The following is a 13,768-nucleotide window of genomic DNA, read 5'->3' as shown; positions in this document are numbered from 1 at the left end:
GAAATTTAAAGTGAAAAAAAAAAGACAATGTCAATCAACTACCGCTTAGAACTAGAGTATAGTAAGCGATTTGTTGACCATCGTTCAAAAACCAAAGAAAGTGGAAGTATTCTTTGACAACTTTGCGTTGTACAAGTTAATACAACAACTACCTGAACAAAATATCAAAGCAACTAGAACTGTTAGAAAGATAGTAAAATCCCTTAAAGAAATGACAAAAGAGAAACGAGGCAATTTCGATTTTGAAAGTGATGGTGACGTATATGTTTGCAGGTGGAATAGCAATTCAATAGTCAAATTTGTATCGAATTACTTGAATCATGAGTCAGTAGGAGTAACGAATCGTTAATCTAGATCCGCTGGTATATACTGTACATCGAAATAATGCAACCTGTTGTGCAGATATGATGCGCGTTTATGTTTCTGACAAATTACTGTCAAGTTACCACCCTAAACTTTGCTGCAAAAATGGTGGTTGAACCTATTTTCTAACACAGCTTGTATACTGCTGTGATAACTAGCTGGCTTATGCATTGGGAACTACATGACAGTGATGAAAGAATGCACCTTGAATTCAGGAAAGAAGTAGTGTTGACCGGTATGCGCCAGGAGATGAGAATCACATCTTGAGTAGGACCACGAACATCAATTTCTGGATCACGTCAGAAAACTGATGGACATTTCATAATACAACGTGATCAAGGATGTTGTGTCATTTGTGGAAAAAGTGATCGTATGCAATGTTTCGAATGCAAGCAAAGAATCCACATCCATTGCTTTCCTAAATATCACGGCATTTGTGCAATGTAAAATGCCTGTTGTATAACTATAAAATTGTATTGAATTTTCAATTGCCGCTGTATGTGAAAACTATATTCCATTCTTCACAATAAATACATATACTCAAAATTTATCCTAATTTTAGACTTAAATAATATAAGACTAAACTCGTGTAAAAATATATTTACAACATTTTAAAAGTAGAAAGCGCCAATGTTCCTAAATGGCAACACGACATATACGAGGTATTTCATACATGCAAACGATTATTGTAAATAAAAGCATATGAAACTCTAAATTAACTTCCATTCGAAAGAAAACAAATACCGGTACTCTTTTGTTAGATATTTACTTCCTTCTTAATTCGGCAGGTAAACAGTTTATGTTTCCGCAATTGCTGTAGCTGAGGATCAAATTACGTTATTTGGACCCAAACACAACAAATATTGTCCAACTCGAAGGCCTGACTCTTACATCTCACACTCTTACATTCCCCACTAGCCTTACAAAATAGTGTGAAGTATCTTGACGTTACATTTGACAAATATTTCACTTGGAAAGCTCATTTCTCTAACCTTGAAGCTAATATTCGCCGTCAAATCAATTTGTTCAGTAGTTTACAAGGTACCAACTGGGGCCTCAATTCGAGACTGATACTTTATACTTATAAAGTATTAGTACCTCTGCTCTAACTCATAGATTTTTTTTGTAACAGATTAGAAGCCCTGGAACGTCATGTGTTACCCTACACACTCTCTACCACATAGCAGTCCAACACAATAAGTCTATCGCAACACTGATATACCGACATTTCTTGCACATCTCTATCGCCTTCGCTCTCGTTATATTCATAACTGTAGCAAAGACGCTCATCAAATTCTTTATGAATTTTTCGAGCAGACTCCAGCATTACCATGTTACGCTTATTCGCCAGTCGACCATCGTCCTGCAATTCATGAACGTGAAGAGGTCACAGAATTCCATAACTCTAATTGTCGCATTTATAGTCGTCATCCATACATCTATAGCCCATGATCTTATTACTACACACCTTCATTTTCACTAACAGGGCTCCAAGTTTCTACACCCGCTCTGAGTAGCTCCAGAGCAGAAGATAACACCCTTGTTTCAACTAGTACATCTTTTTTTTGTGCTTTGTTCATTGCACTTCACCTAGTCATTTACGTCATATGCTCTCTCAAATTGAAAAAAATATATATATATGAGTGTGTGTGTGTATGTGTGTGTGTATTGAAATGATTTTATAGGTAGAGACAAAATAACGGTCCGGGCGAGTCTTTTCCAGTAACAATATTTATAAATCCTGGTACCCATTTTCGGATGGAAATGAAATTGTACATTAAAATAATAAGTAGTTTTGTTACATCTAGATTTTTGTGGTGTGAAATTATGGTTCTCGAGTAATTATATGAAATTTACAGTTTTATTTTCCAAACGTATGCTCTGAAGGCTAAAGAAATCGATTGATTAATAGAAGTCAATAATATGTAATAATTGGAAAAATGATCTTTTTGTCAAGTCTAAAACCATCCTCTTTCTTAAAGTTTGTCGTATTTTAAACCTACAACCTAGTATATGATGAAGATGATACGAAAGTAACATTCCAATTTATGTTTTAAAACACTGTATTGAATAACGGTAATTCTTTTAAATTCTTCTTTGGAAAATGAAATATTTAGTAAATTGGGTAAAATGCGCTTGTGTCTCTGTGTGTGTGTGATTCAATAAGTTGAACAACCCTTCTTTCTGCAGTGTTGTATAACATCATTAGAGTCCCTAAATCTTGAAAGAAAATATTCTATTTTTTGAAATTGTAAAAAAAAAAACATTATTTAGGATACGTCCACCATCTTGGCTCGTAAGCCCATTGATTTGTACGGAGAAGTATTCGTTTATATAGGAAATACGTACAATTGTGAAAAGATGAATTAGAAGACATTTAAAATTAAAAAGTAAATATTAATTTAAATTATTCACATTAACTATTTTGTTTATACAATAAAAATATAATGACTGTATGAATTGAAGACAATGGATCAGTGTCTGATATGTCTGAGATGCATGATTGCCGGCACCTTTAATTTTTGGTAGGCCAGATGGAGGGGCAGAGATATTTAGTAGGGATATACTGAAAAGATAACCCTACATTACAATAAAGCCTGTTTAAGGTGCAGCCGGCTTGGCAGTGGGCGCCAGCCCCCTTGTCTCCATTTGGTGTCATCATTGATGCCTAGTGATTCTTCAACTTTATCGCACTTTGGAGTAAAAAGTTAAAATGGTAGTCGTTACATGAATCATCTTAAATGATAAGGAGCCATTTTAGTATTACATCATTTATATTGTTTTATATGCAGCTGCCAAGCATTACTTTAACAAAACAAATTCTTTCTTATTAAGCAGACAACTCCTATGAGAGACAGTGCGGTTATCTGTTATTCCTATGTTCACTATAGTTCAATATAGTGAACATAGGAATAACAGATAACCGCACTTCTTCTCATGTGAATCTCGGAAAATGCATAGACTTTTAAAAATATTTCGTGAAAAATTACAGAAAATATATACCAATTTGTTACTTGGTAAAAATGTCAAACATACCACGAATAACTTTCCTTGTAGTTAAAATCAAAACTGATACAAATTCTCAATGTCTGTTACTTCCGAGGCAGAGTACCCAGGTGTAACACGCCGATGGGGATAAGATTGCACAGACATAAAGAACATCGAAAAACAAGAGACACGTATTTTTTTTATATCGGTCAACAAGCACATTGAAAGGGTCAAATAGGGGCATAAAAATGGGGTCAAAATGAGGTTATGTGGATGTTGGAAACGAAAATATGTAGGCAGTAGTAACACAAGAACAAAATTGTTACTATTACTGTTATGTTGTACGCGTATTTTCGTAGTGATATAATGTTGATACTATGGGTGGTACTGATATTAATGCTGCTGTTTATCTCACGTATATGGACCACCTGCTATTATATGAATTTTTGTTCCCATTACCCGGTATATGCAACCCACTGCGCAGTACTGTCTCGCTGGTTGCCTATACGAACGGCGTTTGCAACCGTCCTGCGTGTTATCCCATCTTCGTGCATTGAGATAAATCTGCGTTTTTTTCGCATATGGGTAATGTATGCACCGAAAGCAAAAACATGTATTTTCCGTTTTCGTTTCTTCTTTCTTCCCCCTCCTTATCACCCTTTTCGCTCATTTCCGTAACACATTATGACAATGTTGTACACGTGATTGGTCCATTTTCGGATGTTCTGCTCTCTTCTCATGGGTGCGTTCTACCTCATTGAATTGCGTCGACTATGGGTACATTTAAACTTTTCCGATATCTCTTCTCGTTCTCGCTATATTCCACATAATCTCATTTTGACCTCATTTTTATGCCCCTATTTGACCCTTTCAATGCGCTTGTTGGCCGATATAAAAAAATACGTGTCGCTTCTTTTTCAAGATTCTTTATGTCTGTGCAATCTTATCACAATCGGTGTGTTACACCTAGGTACCCTGCCTTGTTGGATATATACTGTGTCTTTAAAGGCAATGCACACGCTGATAATCGCAAATATGGATAATCTGTCTGATACTCAGTTTATTGAGGTCGATGGTACCCATGGACCTTTGGAAAGTTATGGTTCTTAGCCAATGATGGGTTTCGCTAACTATAGACAAATAATACAATTTATTAATGTTAGTATCCTAATAATTTGCGTTTTCCATGCTACGAGCTAGGAAGTTTCTAACAACACATCTTATAGTAGGCCTACCGGGTGAGTCAAAATGATGTTTCCGATTTCGTTAATTTATCATACTGTTCGAACAGTAATGAGCTTTTTTTGCCAATACAATTTTTCAATGGAATATAATCTCAAATTTTTTTATTGCATAGACGTAGTTACGTGGACGTCCACCAGAAGGCAGTTTAGTCGATATAAACAATATGGCTTTTACAGTCAACAGATCATACTGTGTGCTTGATTTTCATGTGACCAATTCCATTGTGCAAGTTCAACTTCATTTCTGTGGAAAATATAGGGTATTTGTGCCTCCACTTGCTAGAAATATGGTTGAATTGCCTAAGTGCATCACTGCAGCTGTGACCGATTTCGACCCTGACATTCTATAATAGGAAGACTTTGTCAGGAATTTGATTGTAGACTAGATGCGTCGTGTAACTCTGGATCACATATTGAACATTTATATGTTAGGAAAAAACTTCTTGAGTTGATAAATCAGTGTATCTAATCTCTGTTTATAGTGTTATTAAAAGCAAAACAATAATCATTGAAATCATCATCATTTTGACTAACCCTGTATACAGGGTGGCCCAAAAATAGGTACACAGTCCAGCATCGATCAAGTATGACATTTTAATTTAGTAATATGATTAATTTATTTGCTTTGGTTTGTTCCGAGCTTAAAATATAAGCGAAAATAAATTAAGAACAGATAAGTAAGAAACTAAGTCAATACATGTATGACAATAAGTAAATGATATAAAATTTCATGGCCGATCAGTACGGGATTGTATACCTACTTTTGGGCTGCCTTGTGTAAAAAGATCAGTATGGGTCTCTTCCTATTGTCACCTTGTTCCGTTCAATCACCTAGTTCTGTAACACAGCCTATCGCTGAGCACCAACTCTGTGTCAATTCCGTTACACTAGAACTGTGTTAACTGCAAAACAAGACCCATGTGTTTTTATGCAGAGTTGTTCTGACGCGTGATTAATGACATACTAAAGAGTTCGACTAGGCCCTTGATGTTTAAATAACATGCTAAAGTGGTAACCATGATGAGACCCTAGCCTATGATAAAATTGAGGTTTTTTAAGGCCTTTTTTTTAAAAAAAAATGCTGTGTTTTGTCCACTTGCTAATGTCGTAATTGAAAGCCTGAATGGATATCTCTTACGTAGTATCAGTTTTACTCTAATAGGTGACCTATTTATTGAACCCATTATTGTTGGTCACTAACATCGTAATCTTTAACGTCACAAAATTTCTTTTGTCGACTTTTTCGAAGTCTACTTATGACAATTTCCCTTCAGGAGAGTTATTTTGTTTAGGCCAATCAGGAAAGTTAGAAAGATCAATCTCGATACGTGAACTCCCATTAAGGTTGGTGTAAAGGGACAAGCTTTGCCGATAGATGTCACTACAATCGTCGTATCTTTCTCATGTATTGTTTACCTTTCACTAAAATTCACGATTTCTCTTACAAGTTTCAGCCTAGAGACTTCAAAATTTTTATAGAAGGAACTTCATAACCTATCGAAGGCAACAATCCGTGCCGATTTTTTATTTAGAATTTTCTTTATTGTGGAAACAGTTATATTGTTAAAGGATTCGATATCTATTTCAACAATCAAGCCATTTCAATAATGAAAAATCTAAATAAAAAATCGGCACGGATTGTTGCCTTCGATAGGTTATGAAGTACCTTCTCTAAAAATTTGAAGTCTCTAGGTTGAAATTTGTAAGAGAAATCGTGAATTTTCGAGAAAGGTAAAAAATAATGAGAGAGATACGGAGACCGTATTGACATCTATTGGCAAAACTTGTCCCTTTAAACCAACCTTAAAGTTAACACGTTTTCCAGCGTTCTTTTCTTCTTTGAAAATTCCGCTTTTAAGAGAGCGGGGGAACGAAATTTCGATATTTCATTCAACATTTTTTTTTTGTTTCACCATCTCATAATCTTTGAATCTATGAAATGAATTTCTGAATTGCCTTAGTACGGCACCTACCTCGATTGATTTTTTAAAAATCACTTTGATCGAAATAACTAAGAGTTTTAATGTAACACAAATCTCACGGGCAAGTTACCTTGCGGAGATGAAGTTGCTTTAGACTATAACTTCCTAATTAAAAATAAGTACACAGTCATATTGTTTTGAGGAATTCTTCTTTTAATGAGGGAAGGTTGTTTTATGTGTATTATCTCAATATATAGAAAAAATGAAACGAAAATTTTCAGTTTATATCTTTTAGGCTAAGAGAGAAGGATAGTTAAAGCAAGTGAATGATGATGGAAGTATTGTTGGAATGAGAATGTGAGAGGAAACAGAAGTACCCCGAAAAAACCCACGAACACGATGTTGTCAACTACAAATTTACTTGGTCGAGTATCGAACTCGGCACCCCATGCACCAGAAATTAAGCACTTTACTACTAAGCCACCAAGCTCCTCTTCTCATGAGAAAAATCCGTTCTCCGGACAGCGGTATATTGTATATACAAATATACGGTATCATCTTGTTTACTACAGAAATCAGTACGAAGCATACGTTATCCGTATGCTACACAGACACTGCCCTTAGATGTTACATCATGCCGTTGCTGGATGTCTGACATCTAACAGTTTTCCCTATATCACATGCATATACTTATGTTACCTTCATCACCTATATGTTATATACGTCCATGTTGTATATGAGAACCTGACCGTCTATATTGTTGCGTCCTGTCGGAACACTTATACAGAAAGTATTATAAAACATGCATTTTCAGTTATACGTTTGCTCTACGTTAAGTCGAAAAATTACAGGATTTGCAAATGTAACATACGATTTTAAGTACGCCACATATTTTTTTTTCTCAGCGTAGAAATAACATCAAGGTTATCTGTGTCGTCATCACAGGAAAACAGTTATTCGTTTGAAATAAATTTTCGAACATATTTACCACGGGGCCTGATTTTGTTTATTAAGTTACTTTCGTTAAAATACGTATCCTAAGTGATATAAAGAGGAATTAATATGCACGTTGAAAGTAAGTCAGTCTTTCGAGTCTTTCTTCTTAGGAAGATGATATTAAATATATAAACTACTCATTAAAAATAAATGGTGATATGTTCCAGTGTTTTTGGAAATTTCTTTTTGAAAAGGGGGAAGAAGGCCAATATCTGTAATTTTTTTCTCAACATACAAAAATTGTACCAACATTGTCGATCTCATTATCACCGAATATTGATAAACCTTATGAAATACATTTTTGAACTTAATTCAATTCTCGAGTCTGATTTTATCATGTCACTTTTATTAAAATCCATATCCTAAAGAGGGAACAAGGGATGTTTTTCTATATTTATGTCAAAAGTAGAATATCTCATGAGCCTTCCATTTTATGGGTGGACAAAAGTCCTAATGAACGCATTACGAAACCAAGCACTTGAGAGGAGGGATCATAATGAACGTCAAAAGGTAAGGTTACCACATGACAAAGCTCAGAAAAGAGGACAATGTTTAAATCACACACACACACACACACACACACACAGAGAGAGAGAGAGAGAGAGAGAGAAATATTTGATAAATATCTTCATGGAATTATGGTAAAATATTATTTATAGAACTAAACTTTTTCAGCATCAATTACACAAGTATTAAAAATGTTATTCAGAAAAGAAAATTGCAACGAGCTTCAATAGTACATTTCAGGAACAAGGCAGGGAGTTGATCCTGGAGATGAAGACCCCCGAAGTCCTAGCTTTTCTTTAAATTGGTCTAATTTTCGGGGTGACTTTTACAAATTGTAATATAACTTACTCTTATATTGAATGTCGACACCTACAAAGGTTTTAGTATCCTTCCGAAGGAATTTCCTGCTTACGTTCCTGATACACTGCATATCCAATTTTATAAATTTATTAAGTATTTGTTCATTCAACAACCAGTGACAACTCACTAATGGTATATATTAAAACAAAATACTAATATAATAAGCAAGTTACGAAATGATAACAAACAAAACAGAAAAAAATAGGAAAGAAAGAAAGCATAAAATATCCAAAGACAACTTAATAATTCAAACTTTATACACTATATATATCTAATAATAATTATTCACACAGAAATCAGCATAATTCAGATTAACCATAATTTATATCAAGTTTCTTTCCTTCACCATTACAACTTGATGTATTGTATTTCATTGGAAATTGGACAACGCATGAATATTAACATTTTTTTACAAATATATTTATATGAAAGAAATCTTGAAGCAGTTGTCTATCCTCCTCCTCCCCCCTCCGAAAAAACGAGTACATCTTTCCTTTTTCCTAAAAACCAGAACTGGCTCTCAAGGGCGCCGATTTCTCTGTAAATTTGGGGGGCCCATTAAGATGCAGAAGGTATATATCTGAGGATTTTAAGATAAATTGCATTCAAATTATGCCAAATATTGTATATTCATAAATGCACATGAGCTTTGGGGGAGCCCGGGCTCCCCGGGCCCCCAGAATCGGCGCCCTTGCTGACTCGTCCATATAGGAGAACTAGACAGCCACCTAGAGTGACAAATTTTACGGAAGACGATGCTGGTGCTTTGTTTTCTTTAGACATTAATAGGATGAATAGTTATGTAAAAGCATTACAGCAGGCTGCGATACGTTAACAAGCTTCAGCGCACACTTGATTGAACTTAAAATAACATTGACTTCCGTTAAGATCAGGAGTTTTTTTTTTCTTTTTTGCTAGATAAAGGCCGTAGCCTATTGCAAGGATCGCCAAAAAACATCTTGCCTAGGTTCTCGAAATATCTAGAGGAAGAACAGGAACCCCGAAATATTTCTTAGTTAAGTTTTGAAAATACCTAGGAAGGATAGGAGGCGGCGATTATTTCTCGTCTAGAGTGTCAAAATACCTAGAACCGGCCCTGCTAAAATCCCAACAGATTCTTTCTAGAACCCGCAAATAATGACATATCATGGTAAATAAATAAATAAGTCTGGTATCATATTAAAGGAGAGCCCGCAACTCGAGGTCTGCAATTCCATTATCGCCTTAACTATTTTTTATGTACAGTACATTCAGCAATCATTTTTCTGCTCCTACTTTGAATAGCTCACTTATTATACATCCCCCACTTGCTAGAAAGGGACGCGGTGGCTCAGTGTATAGCGTTCAGTTCTGGTGCATGGGGTCTTTGGTTCTATCCCATCTCGCGCCAAGTGAGCTTTATGGTGGACAAACACCATGTGCGTGGGTTTTCTCGGGGTTATCCCTTTCCTCCCATTTTCTTCATTCCACTATTTTATTCATTTTTCATCATCACCGTCTCCTTTAGCCTAGCAGGCACAGCCGTGGGACGTAAATATAAAGATTTTATTTATTTTTCCCCATTTGCCAGAATTTATTTATTTTGTTGGTTAGTTGTTTATTGGTAGTAGATGGTGCTATGAATATTAAAGAATTTCTACTTTCAATATTCAAAATTAGCAGCTGAAAATCTTATCTTCAATGCTTTGTTCTGAATTATAATTAGAATTTAGTTTAAGTAGTTACGATTGACATTTTTCATAGTAACACTGTATTGATTTTAGTTTCACTTATATCCTAGTATCCGAAAACATTATTCTATATATGAGTCATAAAAGTTGAAAATACAATTACTTCTATTAACGGGAAAATTTGTCATTTTACCCTTTTTAAATTAATTTTGGTACATAAAACATTTGTAGTAAATGTGTAATGTATTTCTTTACTTTGAGTTCGTGATGCTTGACAAGTAAACTGTTCAAAAATTAACCTGTTTCCTTTCCCTATATATGTGCGTTTTCAGAATCGAGACGAAACAAAAAATTTCGTGGACAACGTGGGTCTAGTTTTATCGAGAATAGTCTTCGATCTCAAATACATTTTTAGTGTCGAAGACTAAACACTGATAAGGTGGTTGTAGCAAGAAAATGAAGAACATGCATGAACGTTTAAAGATTCGCGAGTCATTACACAATATACTCCAATAATAAATACGATTTTGGTGGATCTGAAAAGGAATAGGGACGGTAGGTAGAGGCAGGATGTCACGCCGTCCCCCTGCCTATCTTTGCCCATTATAATTTTTTAGAAACTGTGGGGACTCCATACATATATTTTGCAGGGGGGGTGACGGCGTCCTCCCGCTTTCCCCCTCACTTTTGCGAATGTTTTAAACCGCAAAAAAATTACGAGAAGAGACGGGAAAGCCCATATTGTCTCATGCGTAACACCAATTCCATACTATGTGCGTATTATTCCATGGTTTTACAAACACAGTTCTCTTGATATATTTTTACCTCTGATCTCAAATCAACTTCAAATTTCGTTTTTCAGTTAACCATGCAAAACTACATAGACTTACTGTGAGAAATGACTTGTTCGTGAGGGAAAAATGCTTGTCGGCACTAATTCCACAACTTGTATGAGATGGCTTCGTGATACAGTAGAACGCTCACCTCTGAAGCTAGTTAGTTCCCTGCTTTGAACTGAATCAAACTGAGGTTTATGGTGGACGAGGTTTATGTCTGGATTCTCTGGGGTTTTCATGTTTCCTCCCTAATTATCATTCCACCAATCACTTTTGTTTTATAACAATTCGGTTTCATTAGTCATACATCTCCTTTAAGATACAGAGTATAATTATGGGAAAACTAGGAATTTCATTTAATTTTATTTTCTAATCTTCAGTTACGGAGCGTATTTTTCAATGCTTCTTACTGGAATTTGTACCGCGGTGGCTCAGTGGTAGAGCATTCATCTCTGGTGTCTGGGGTCCTTGATGCAATCCCAGCTCGCGCCAAGTGAGTTTTCTGGTGAACAAACACCGTGTGCCTAGATTTTCTTGGGGTTCTCCCGTTTTCTCCCACTTTCTTCATTCCAGCATTCGATTCATTTCTCATCATCTCCATCTTCTTTAGCCTAGCCTGCATAACGGTGGGACGTGAAACTTAAAGACTTCCTTTTCATTTACTTATTAGGATTTTGCATATATAGTAATGTATATATATCATATATAGTAGCATATATAGTAATAGCGGTACACATGGACAACAAAAGAATTCTTCTCAGGAGGGGGGTACTCTTTGATGCACGCGTGTACAGTTATTTTTTACACATATCCTAATTAACAAAGATTAAATGAACTAAATCAGGGGTAAAAGTGGATCTGAAAAGGTGGGAGGACGGTAGGTAGCAGCATGACGCCACGCCGTCCCTCTGCCTATCTTTGTCCATTGTAATTGTTTTAGGAAATGGGGAGACGCCGTACATGTTTTTTGGTGGGTGTCTCCCCGCGTTCCCCTTCACTTTTACCTCTGACTATAATGTTCAATATATATATATATATATATATATATATATATATATATATATATATATATATATATATATATATATATATGTTAGGTACTTTCGCATGTTAGAGCAAATTAGTATATTTTGACATGCACACTCATGTCCAGAATGATTGTCTCAAATCTGTAACTGCCTTCTTGTAAGAATATAATTTGATAATGATTTTGCAGGGTACTTTTAATACTGATACTATGTATACAATTGAGAAATGAATACTTATGGTAAATTTCATAATAAAAGAATTATAAATATGAAAATTAGATTGAGTAAAACAAAATGTCGCTAAATGGACAAAAAAAAGTTTTATTTTCGTTTTATTGTTTTTATTTACTGCTCTTTTGACATGAAATTTGACACATACATGTCTTTGCCCATTATACACATACTAACATTATAAGAAATACCGGGCGAATTCGTTATCAAATTATATTACTACAACAACATATTTATAGACATGCGACTATAATTTTAGATATGAGTATACCTATGAAAATGCACCCAACTGCATTCTGCTGCGGACGACCATGGCAATACATATTTAGAAGACTTATCATCCTCTCTTGTTCACACAATAATAATTATATCGTTTATATACAATCTTCAAGCTATAATGTAGCTATGCTAAAATCCAATCTTAAATCTTCTTAAAATATTTTTGAAGGTAGCTTATGTCTTCTCCAGCTCGGAAAACTTTATATGTCAGAGGACAACACTCTAAAATTTCTTTCGTTATTGCCGGAAAGAAGTCCTTGAATAATTAGACAATAGGACAAATTTAAAACATATTTTTGTTAGAAAATACTAGCAGAATGTCCGTTCTTCACACGGCAAGAATACGATTCATTTTGGAGATAAAGAGCACCAAAACTGTCACCAATCAACTTACTGACCCCAAAAACTATGAATTCTACACTAATATCGGTCATTTTCAATTACTTTTACATGTCACCATCCTCCTTTAGGGGTACTAATAGGGGCTGAATTTGGATTTAAACGGCAATGGAAGTGTGACTGTTGATCTCAACTATACCGAAAACTATGAATTCGGCAATAACATCGGTCACTTTCGATTGTTTTATATATCTTCCCCTCCCTAAGTTGCATCCTCAAAGTAAAATGATAAAATCCATCCCAGACCCGAACCTCATCTATGTGGTAAATTTGATCTAGATCAGTCGCGTGGTTCAATAGTTGTTACAAACATAGTCACTTTCATTTATATATATATATATATATAAATATATATATATATATATATATATATATATATATTTATATCTATCTATCTATCTATCTATCTATCTATCTATCTATCTATATATATATATATATATATATATATATATATATATATATATAGATAGATAGATAGATAGATAGATAGATAGATAGATATAGATAATGCAAAACTCTGTACAGAGTTAATATAATATCTAGTTTGTAAGGCAATTGTAACAGAATCCTAAATTAAACCTTGTAGCTTCACGTCTCATATAAGTTAGCATCAATGCGGAAAGGGACGTTAAACTTCAAAATCAAACAAGCAATCGAATCTCCAATACAATGTTGCAGGATAATTGTATTCATAGTATTTATTCTATGCTATATATTAGAATTCAATATAGTCATTGACCTCATAAGACTAAAGAAAAGAAGCCTTAGAGTAAATAAGTGCAGAATTCTGCACTCTCATTGTAGTATATATATTGATGAAGAAAAATTAGTCTAAATTCCTTGGATATAGTCATTGATACATTATGATAGCTTTCGGCTTGATTGAATGCTTGAATTAGTTTTAGCCTTTTTTCTGAGAAATATTGTTACCTAAATTGTAAT

Source organism: Thermobia domestica, chromosome 5, assembly GCF_964235325.1.
Source record: "Thermobia domestica chromosome 5, izTheDome1.hap1.1, whole genome shotgun sequence".
Classification (NCBI taxonomy): domain Eukaryota; kingdom Metazoa; phylum Arthropoda; class Insecta; order Zygentoma; family Lepismatidae; genus Thermobia; species Thermobia domestica.
Note: the sequence above shows the minus strand (reverse complement) of the source record.